Genomic DNA, 9,733 nt, shown 5'->3' with positions numbered 1-9,733 from the left:
AAGTGAAAACATTATAAATAAACGTAATTTATCTTGTTTAAATAAAAAAGTTGAGGAATCTCAATGCAAATTAATTAATCGTTAAAACGCGTGAAAAATACCAAACATAAAAAAACATGCAAAAAGAGACGGAGGGAGTATTACTTAAGCTTTTTACTAACTCTCTCGTAAATCTATCCAAGATCAGTCATTTATGAGAAATACTCTCTTTGTTCCTAAATGTTCTTCCCATCTCCCTTTGGCACACTTGTCAGTTGCCAATGTACATTTTACATCGTTAATATCTCTAAATACGTGCTATTAAAAATTATAAAAAATTTATATTGTTAAAGTACTCATTGAGATTAATTAAACAAGACCACACATAACTATATTTTTTCTTATATATTGAACATAATTCAAAAGATTCTCTCATATTATGAATTATTGTTAAGATTCTAAATAAGAAGAACATCAAGGAACTATAAAGGATTTGAACAACACTCATCATGGCATCACTAAGTTGTAGATCTCACAATATTTCCTCGTTAAACAAGTCCCACCGAAGACCAAGTGACCAACTCTGATTGCATTATTATTTGAGAGGGATGGGAGGAAGAAGAAGATCACAACTACAATATAGTTGGAAAGTAACGGCAATTCATCATATCATATAATAGAGCATATATATATATTCTCCATTATTGAAAATTGAGTAATGAAAGAGGTGTAAAGAAGCGTAAGTGACGCATATTACGTGGGCCCCACGAAATGAATTAAACATGAATATCAGCAAATGTCACGTCCTTTTGGCATTGCCATTATTTACAGGGTAATTAAATTATATTTAATTAAATTAAATTAAATTAAATTAGTTTTAAGTGAAAAAAGGATGGTTGTGGGCCCGAGGGGAATCGGTGGGTAGGTGTCCCTTACTGTCTGTACTCTTTCCTATTTTCTCTCTCTTCGGTACGACTTGTACGGTATACGGAAAGAGCACGGCATTTCTTCTTTGTAGTGGGCCCACTCCTTTATGGACATTTGTACCCTACTTTACCTCATTTGTCCTTTCAAGGACTTGTTATCTTTTTTGTACAACTGGAAATTTTGGAATACCATGTGTCCCTCTTTCTCTCTTCTCTTTTGCCTTTTGTCAATTGTCACTACTAGTTGTTGGCAGCAAAAATAAACTTTGTGAAATTATAATCGCCATAATTTAACAATTACACTTTGAAAGTTGCTATATTTGTTGTCGAAAAAACACTACGTTTCATTGAAAATTGTAAGTTTAACAACCATTTTATACGTTGTATTTCCTATAAACCAAACTAAAATTTTCATCGTAGTTTCAAGTGAAACATGTACAACTATACAAGTATCACTCTTAACACTAACCATAATCAATAAATTATATACATACAATAATTCAACAAATCTTGAAAACCACAACCTATTTAGACAAACTCATTTCAACCTAAACAAATCGAAACATTACAGAGAGGAGAGATTTTAACAACAAAATAACTTCAACTTTTAACTTCCACCATGATTCTGCTTGATATGGAGGATGCAACATGATTAGGATATTAAGGAAATTTCACTATCGGCGCCTGTATCAAAAAGACATGGAATTAGCACAAACTTTTTACTACTTGAGAAAAATTTAGGCAAAAAAATATAATTATGCATAATCCGTGCACTAATCTCCCTTTGATATTTCTTTAATCTCACAAATGTTACTACTGACACATGAAGAGGCCAACATAAAAAGATATATAATGACCATACATGTAAGAAAAGATTGAGAAATTAAAAATCATAAAGAGATATAATAACAGAAATTTACAAATACATCACACCACGACAGGATCCCACATAAATTTTGGCAAATAGAACAATCAAAATCTCAGCTTATACCTGATGACAGGGGACAATTTAAGCCAAGAATTTTTACAGAATACCCAAAACTCAGTCATTATTTAGCTTGGTCAGGGTAGCTTCATCACCAATCCATCATCTCTAATCCATATATGAGGAGGGGGGTATTTTACTCGATGTCTATCCCACACATATAAATATCTCTCAGCTGTGTTGATAACTTAAACTTATAACAGTTTCTACCAACATTTGAAAGAGCCTCAAATTGCTAACAGATAAAGTCAAATAATCAACCAAAACTGAAAAACTTACTATACTTTCAGTACCCTCACTGCAAGAGAGCTGAAACCGCATCTAGGCATTTCGGGAATCCCCTTTATATACATCATAACCGGATTTTCCTTCACGTTTGGAAGATACCAAGATTGAAGCTGCATTCACCATAAGATTCATAAGCAAAAAGATACAATCCCGAGCTAAAGAGAAGGGCATATGCGACAAAGTCATTATATAAAGAACCATGGATAAAGAAAAAACATCACCAGCTCAACAATATCTTTGACAGAAAGATCACTCTTAGCCTTACTGGTTTCGCCTGAAATCCTCATGTGTGTCAGGATCGTTGGATGGAGTAGTTGAGTACTTCATTGCATTTTGTTAGGACAAGCCAGATACCTATTACAAAAGAACCTTCAGGGAATAAATATCACAAGTTAAACCTAAAACCTGAGACGTGAACTGAAAAAACTTGTACCTGAATATAATATGAAAATTAGCAAAGCCCCCTCCCCCTAAGAAAGGTAGAAATATAGACATATTTCAGACTACGATGTCCGCCAATCCACCTTGCCATATACATTACTCTTGCAAACTCGCGCACTCCTGCAAGTCAGAAATCAAAATTCTCAGATAAAACTACAGATATAAAATTATTTCCACAATAAAACAACCAAAAATCGAATAAAATAGCAAAAAAGAAACGTTGAAATAGTAAATATTCCAATTCAATTAAACCATCCATAATTAAACAAAATCAACAATTAAACCAAATTCTTGTGGCACTGAATGAATGCAACTACTAACTTTTGAGGAAATTGCATTAGATCACACCACCATTAATTCAAACCAAATCGCGTTGTCACAACAGATTTCAAGTGCTGTTTGAGTAGTAATGTAGCTAACCAAACTTAATACGAACTACAACCTAATAATATCAATTCATATCTAAAGCAAGTAAAACATTTGTAGTGCTGGATGAACAACCATGACGGGATGAGGCAAAAAGGGAATATGACTCGCATTTCCTCTCGCCTCGTCTAATCCTCTCATCCAACATATTGCTTGTAGTAGTAATTTCAAGGAGATCACTAAAGCTAAAGTCTTCAAAGAATACAACCCATTACAGTTCGGACTACTCCGCATAAATGTATTGGAATAGGGGTCGCTTAGTTGGTAAGAGGATACTGCATTATTGCAGTCTCTTCAAGGTGAAACTTCATATACCTATCTTAATATAATTGAATGTAACACTGCTTATTTGCAAACAATTTACAAATTAGAGGCAAAGATAAAATTACGAAAAAATTTCATTTCTGATACTCGTACTTCCATAAACAAAAGCATCTTCACTGTTAAATTCTAGAATTTTGCCGAGCATGGAAGAAGCTTCGTCAACATCAAGTCAACACCAGCATACTACCTACTCACTATCTAAATTCTAGAATTCGGTAAAAGTAATCGTCAATTGCTAGCTTACCCACACTTACCAAGAGCTTAAGATACTATAAAGTTTTAATAAGCATACAAAGTAAGAAAATTAAGCATAAACTGACGAGTTTCATGTGACCGTCAACTAATGGGATTAGGGATTGAGAGAATAAGTCTATACGCTAACTGAAACATGTTCCTATTCAGTTCACTTACAAGCTCTATAGAAACTCCATCTATAAGAAAACCTAGCAACTTGCTAGCTCTTTTCTTTGGAGGGGGTGGAATAACAAGAGTGCAGTTTGCATGAAAATATTAATTTGCAAATTTTACCTTATCTTCAATAGAAGGGCAGTGTCTAGGTTCTCTAGCTTCAACTCACCCGCCATATGTTAGAGCTCCATGCAAGTTTTCATTAATCAGCGGGTGTGTGATTTTTGTCGTACATGTCAGATAACATCACTGTTCCCTTTTAATCAACTGCTCCCTTTCAATATGAAGCTTGGGGTCAAAGGTAAACCAACTGACCTGCTTAATTACAATTACAGAATCTGAGTGCTTCTACAAGATACATCCAAGGAGATTGCATAGAACTCTATCAATTCCTACAAGCTCGATTAAACCTCCGATTGAGGATCACATTTGTTGTTGAAAAGAAATACTTCATAACAAACAAGAAAACGAAAATTAAAGGGGAAACAAACTACTACAGACCCCAATTTTTTTTCTGAACAGACCATAGCTAACTATATGCAATGGTTGGAATTATGTCAGATGCCTCAACAAATAGTATCATAAGCTATTGAAAATAACGTTCTTGAACACTATGAAAAATTCTGTAAATTCATTAAATTTAACTTCTACTATATTTTGGTCGAATAGTATCATGAGCTAACAGATCATCCAAGTGAAAGAGAGAGAATAAACTAACAGATCATCCAAGTGAAAGAGAGAGAATAAACAGATCACAACTCAGAGGATCAAATATCTAATGCCAAACCTCACATCACTCAAATAAAAACCCCAGTAACTTGTTTTCTCTTAGGTTGTAGCAGAGAGTCAGAGATTGCTCATCAAAAGAGACTAAAGCAAGGAGTTCTGTTTTTCTGTTTGTTGGATCAATCACTCTTTATCATTTATTAAGAAATTATATATCAGAAAGCATGAGAGACCGAGAGTGTTAGAGAATGAGACAACAGAATCGTAAGAAAATATATTACCTCTCTACCATAAGTAACGGATCAAGTATTAGCTCCACTTTACCATCAATCCAGATGTTGTACAACGCTTCTAGAAAAATCATGTTTACTAATATCTTTGGAACCTTTCCATTTCTTCCGGGTTCATCATATGGTTGATGCTTCAGAATAATAAGATGTCAAACCCCCACTCAATGACCCCCATCAGTTTCCACTCTTACAGAAACGTTTTTCTTGATGAAAAAAGATTCTCATCAACCACCATAAGAAAACAAAAGAACTTTTGTGACCGAGCACTAATATTATTAAGCTGATATGGTGTATTGTATCCATCGAAGATACCATATGCAACTACAAATCAACACATCTTGGCATACTCTATATCTTTTGGATCTATATCACCACCACCATTACCCATAAACTTGCAGTGGACCTGAAATATAAGTATAAATGATTAAGGTTAGCACCAATAGGGGTGACAGCAAACTACCTTGTTCCTAATAAAGATAAAAGTAATCGATTGACACATACTTGCCTTTTATTCCAATTAATTATTGTTCAACACAAATTGGTTCTTTAAGGATCTTACTCTCTTAAAATGTTCCTCTGTAGGTGTTAGGACGGGAGAACAGAGAGAGAAGTCAAAAACTTAAAACACTGGGAGTAAAACTTTGTTTTTCTAATATAAGGTGCTTAAAGCCATAAACTCTCCTACTCCTAAGAGCTTATAGAGAGGACCCTGAATTTCACATTATTCGACAATTAAATGCATAAACTCCAGGGTTTATCTTTGTTTGTCTAATTATTTTAAGTAACATGATTTCACCATAATAAGTTTATCGTTGAACTTATGAATAGTTCACTGAAAACCAAGCCTAATTCGTTAGCTCCGATTATAATATATCAGCTATATATATCAGTCAAATCGCTCAGTCATAACGCGTAGCAAGAATGGCTAAAAGTTAGTGCCATTACTCAGGAACTATATCAACTCTAACACAAATCATGATAATTAGTTCTCCTTCTCACCAAGAGCTACACTCACATATACAAGTACCATTTTCATATATGCGGAAAAGTTATACATCTCTTAAAATAGTGAAAGGATCGTGCTCGGATTTTCTCGATTATTACAATTATAAAGGTTATTACCATATTCCCAATTATGACCCCTCCAAGCCAACTATACCAGATCAAGTCATTCATCTCACCACCTTTACATCATGAAACTGTTATGGTATCAGCCAGAGACATTCCTAAATTAAGAAGGGAGATATATGTATTGTACGTAAATGTGGTGATGGCCTGACAATTGAACTCCAGTTAGTATAACACCTTACGGAAGTTCGGAGTATGTTTGAACTCCATATTTTGTTGTATACGGAGCCACAAAGGGAAATAATATAGACAACTAAGTTAGTTGGCATTGACTATTTCGACACGATTATGTACTATGTGATTGTATCTGAAATTAACAAGCTAGAATTTTGTATCCGGAAATTAACAAAAATTTTGTATCCGAAAATTAACAAGATCTTCTTCAAGAAACCACCATAAGTCATAACTAACATCAAGAGATAGTTAACATTATCATCCAGATAAACCTATAAAGGGACAAAACCACCATCTAAAATAAGTTTGTTTACCTCACACCAAAGCAAACTAAGCAACACAGCATACGAAATGTTAACATTCTATTATAGGCTCGCAATTCCACTCATTCTATCAATGGGAATATAGATTTCAATAGTGGAAAAAGAACAAGATTAGTGGAATTCTACTCAGGTCAACGAACTAAACCAAATGACGTAGCCCATTCTTTCAAACCAAAGCCGTAATATTGACTTCGGAAAAAGCAACTGAAAACAAACCAATTCTTATCTAAGTCATTTAATCATATCTTTAGATATCCCTAACTTTCTTTCCTAATGAGTAACATATGCAAAGATGTTGTTATCTGTCACAGATGGACTCAATCATCGATCTCGATTTTCCTTATGGATTACAGACAATATAAGGTAATCAATGAAAACATGAACCATGAATGGTAAATATCTAATCAAACACAAAATTTAGGCTATCAAAGGCTGCTACTTAAGCACTTACATGCATTGTGTGCGCCTTTCGACTACTGGTGACACCATAAGCAAACCCCGTTCCTGCATGATCAACATTGCATTTCAATATCACTAACATTCAATAAAGACATTTTAAAAGATCATACATAAAATAAAAACTGTAAATCCATTTCATTGAACAAATCTCGTTCTAATCAAGAATAATACAATTCATACCGTTAACACCATCCATTAAATATTTCACAATAGGCCGAACAGCTATATCGTAAACCTCCTCCGTTGTCGCATTCGGCCCAAACACCTTATCTGACATTACCAATACAATCACAACATGGACCGAACTCCACTCAATCTCAATGCTCCAACTATAAACAATGCATTATGTATCTACACTAACAAAACAGGCATTAATTCAATAGAAAAACGATAAAAAAAAAAAAATAAAAAAAAAAATCAACTCAATTCATCAAATTCTCCACTGAAACCTAATCAAGCATTACAACCCAACAACTGAATTCATCAAAGTAGCAACCATTGCACTAAACTGTTCCACCATATTAATTAAACCCCAAACACAAATTACCAATTATAACCGACATTTAAAAATCAACAACTACAAGATTAAGGAGACAGTCCCCCATCATACCCATGAGCTAAAATTAGCACAAAAATCAAATTAAATAACAATTAAATAGAAGATTGAAGGTGGGTAATTACCAATGTTGCCAAAATATGCATAAAAACCAAATTAAAGACAAAATTAAAGGTGGGTAAGTTACCATTGTTGCCAAAGAAACAAGACCTCATATAAACTCTAGAAACAGAAAGCCTGTGAGAAGCAGCGCTTGTTGTAGATGGCACAGAAGCAGCCAAGCTTAAACTTGTGATTGGTGGCGCTTTTGTATCCATATCCCCAAACTAATGTCTAGAAATCAAGAAAAATAAAGAAAACAAAAACACCAATTCAATATTCCAATCAATTAAACCAACCATAATTCAACAAAATCAACAAGTAAAAGCAAAACGTTTGTCTATGCCAACTCAAATACCCAATCAAACAAAACCCTAGCTTCAAAATTGATATCATAAACCCTAAAAAACGTAATCAGCAGAGGAGAAAGGGAGAGAGTCAAGGAGAGAAACCTTGGCTTGGGGAGAGCGAGGTTTATTCGCGTAATTTATCCTACTGAACTTGAAGCAACTTGAAACTCCGTTGCTTTCACCGCATTAACCTTGAAACACCAAAAAAATTCCGGAAATGAGAAAAACTACAATTGCGAAGAACAAAAAGAGGAGAGAGAAATAGAGACCTCGAGAGCTTAGATCCAACCTCCCTTCATTCGTGAATTGTGTGGTCGAAAAAATTTCAGTAGGAGATGGGGGGTGAGATTATACCAAGAAGAGAAGCAGGAGGAAAGAGAAAGGGGAAGCTCGAGCAAGAAAAAGGAAGAGGAAGAAAGACCTAGGTCAAGATGCAACGACGTGTGAGAAAAAGGGCAAAAACGAAACTTCGAAAGTAATTGAAGGGCATTTCAGGTACTTCACTATTGGATGAATAGTGAAACACAACTCCTTGCTTTTAAAGGTTGTAAGATTTTGTTAATTCATGTTTTTCTCATTTTATTTTATGGAAATTCAGTCAAATTATCCACCATTTTAACACTACAAGTGTAATTTATGAGTTATTCTCAAGTATTTTATTAAATGGTGCATTCTGATCGATATACTCCCTCTGTTCCTTTATGTTCTTCCCATTTGGAAAATGGTGTGGAAATTAAGAAAATGAAATCTTGTAATGATTGGGAGTAAGAGTAATGATTGAATGTAAGATAGAGTAATAAAGTAGTAAAGGAAAGTAATAAAGAAATGAAGGAGAGAGAAGATATTTTTAATAAAGTAATAAAAAATTATAAAAGTGGAGTTGGGTGGATGAATAGGGAAATGTAAATGAATTAAATAAGGGATGGTGGAGAATTTTATGGTAAAAAGGTATGTCCAAAAAAGGAAATGGGAAGAACATATAGGAACGCCCGAAATAGAAACGGGAAGAACAAAAAGGAATGGAGGGAGTAGAGTTTAAGAAAAGTGAAATGATTTTATTAAAATAAGATACAATTGATATAAACAGTTGATATAAAAATAATATAAAGGTAAATAAGAAATGATAAAAATAGTTGAGACGGAGGCTCATGATTCCATGAAATAAGAGAAAAATATATCAAAAATAAAAAGTATATCATTTAATAAAAATACGGCCACTTTAGGAATGCATCATTTAATAAAACACGAAAAGGGTATTTCCTTCATCCCAAATTAGTCTCATCACTTCTACCGGCACAAGAATATTGGTACGTTAGTGGGCTTCACATATTTTGTATAATTTACCCTCCATTTTCAAATAATTGCAAAACTGGTAAATGCACAAAATTTGGTAATAGGATGGATTTTCATAACTGTGTCCATCCAGATCATGTTTTCTTTACCTAACATAATTAACGTGTACTCTCCCCGTTCCTTAATGTTCTTCTCATCTGGAATCTTGACACTATTCATAATGGAAGAGAATATTTTGAACCGTGTTCAATATATAAGAAAATACATAGTCGTGTGGAGTCTTATTTAATTCGTTTCAATGAGTACTTTAACCATATGAAAATTTTAAATTTTTAATAACACATAATTAGAGATATTAACGATGTAAAATGTCAATTGGCAAGTGTGCCAAAGAAAAATGGGAAGAATTTAGGAACAAAGGGGTACTATTTGTAGTGATTCACGTACTATTATATTTGTTCATTAAAGTTACTAAATGTCAATGATTAAAACTATCTTTTTCCTAAACTTGACTTACTTTTACTTCATATATTTTTCATGGTAAAAGGAACATGAGTT

The 9,733-nt window shown here is 33.6% G+C and overlaps 1 long non-coding RNA gene across 7 annotated transcripts; it reads right to left on the bottom strand.

Annotated features, from left to right (window-relative positions):
- Window positions 1–1,341: 1,341 nt before the first annotated feature.
- On the bottom strand, window positions 1,342–8,310 carry LOC110806223 (uncharacterized). Of its 7 annotated transcripts, none has more exons than XR_008928469.1 (11): window positions 8,152–8,310; window positions 7,985–8,073; window positions 7,621–7,766; window positions 7,058–7,228; window positions 6,870–6,922; window positions 4,785–5,196; window positions 3,898–4,092; window positions 2,612–2,739; window positions 2,400–2,532; window positions 2,170–2,288; window positions 1,342–1,589 (listed from the first exon to the last, which is right to left on the bottom strand). It is a non-coding gene; the product is annotated as an uncharacterized lncRNA (long non-coding RNA). The 7 variants fall into 7 exon arrangements; XR_008928474.1 differs by having other exon boundaries at window positions 2,444–2,532; XR_008928473.1 differs by having other exon boundaries at window positions 2,170–2,532; window positions 7,058–7,233.
- Window positions 8,311–9,733: the final 1,423 nt, after the last annotated feature.

This window comes from Spinacia oleracea, chromosome 1 (assembly GCF_020520425.1).
Source record: "Spinacia oleracea cultivar Varoflay chromosome 1, BTI_SOV_V1, whole genome shotgun sequence".
NCBI classification, from domain to species: domain Eukaryota; kingdom Viridiplantae; phylum Streptophyta; class Magnoliopsida; order Caryophyllales; family Amaranthaceae; genus Spinacia; species Spinacia oleracea.
Note: the sequence above shows the minus strand (reverse complement) of the source record. Positions and strands in the feature narration are given on the sequence as shown.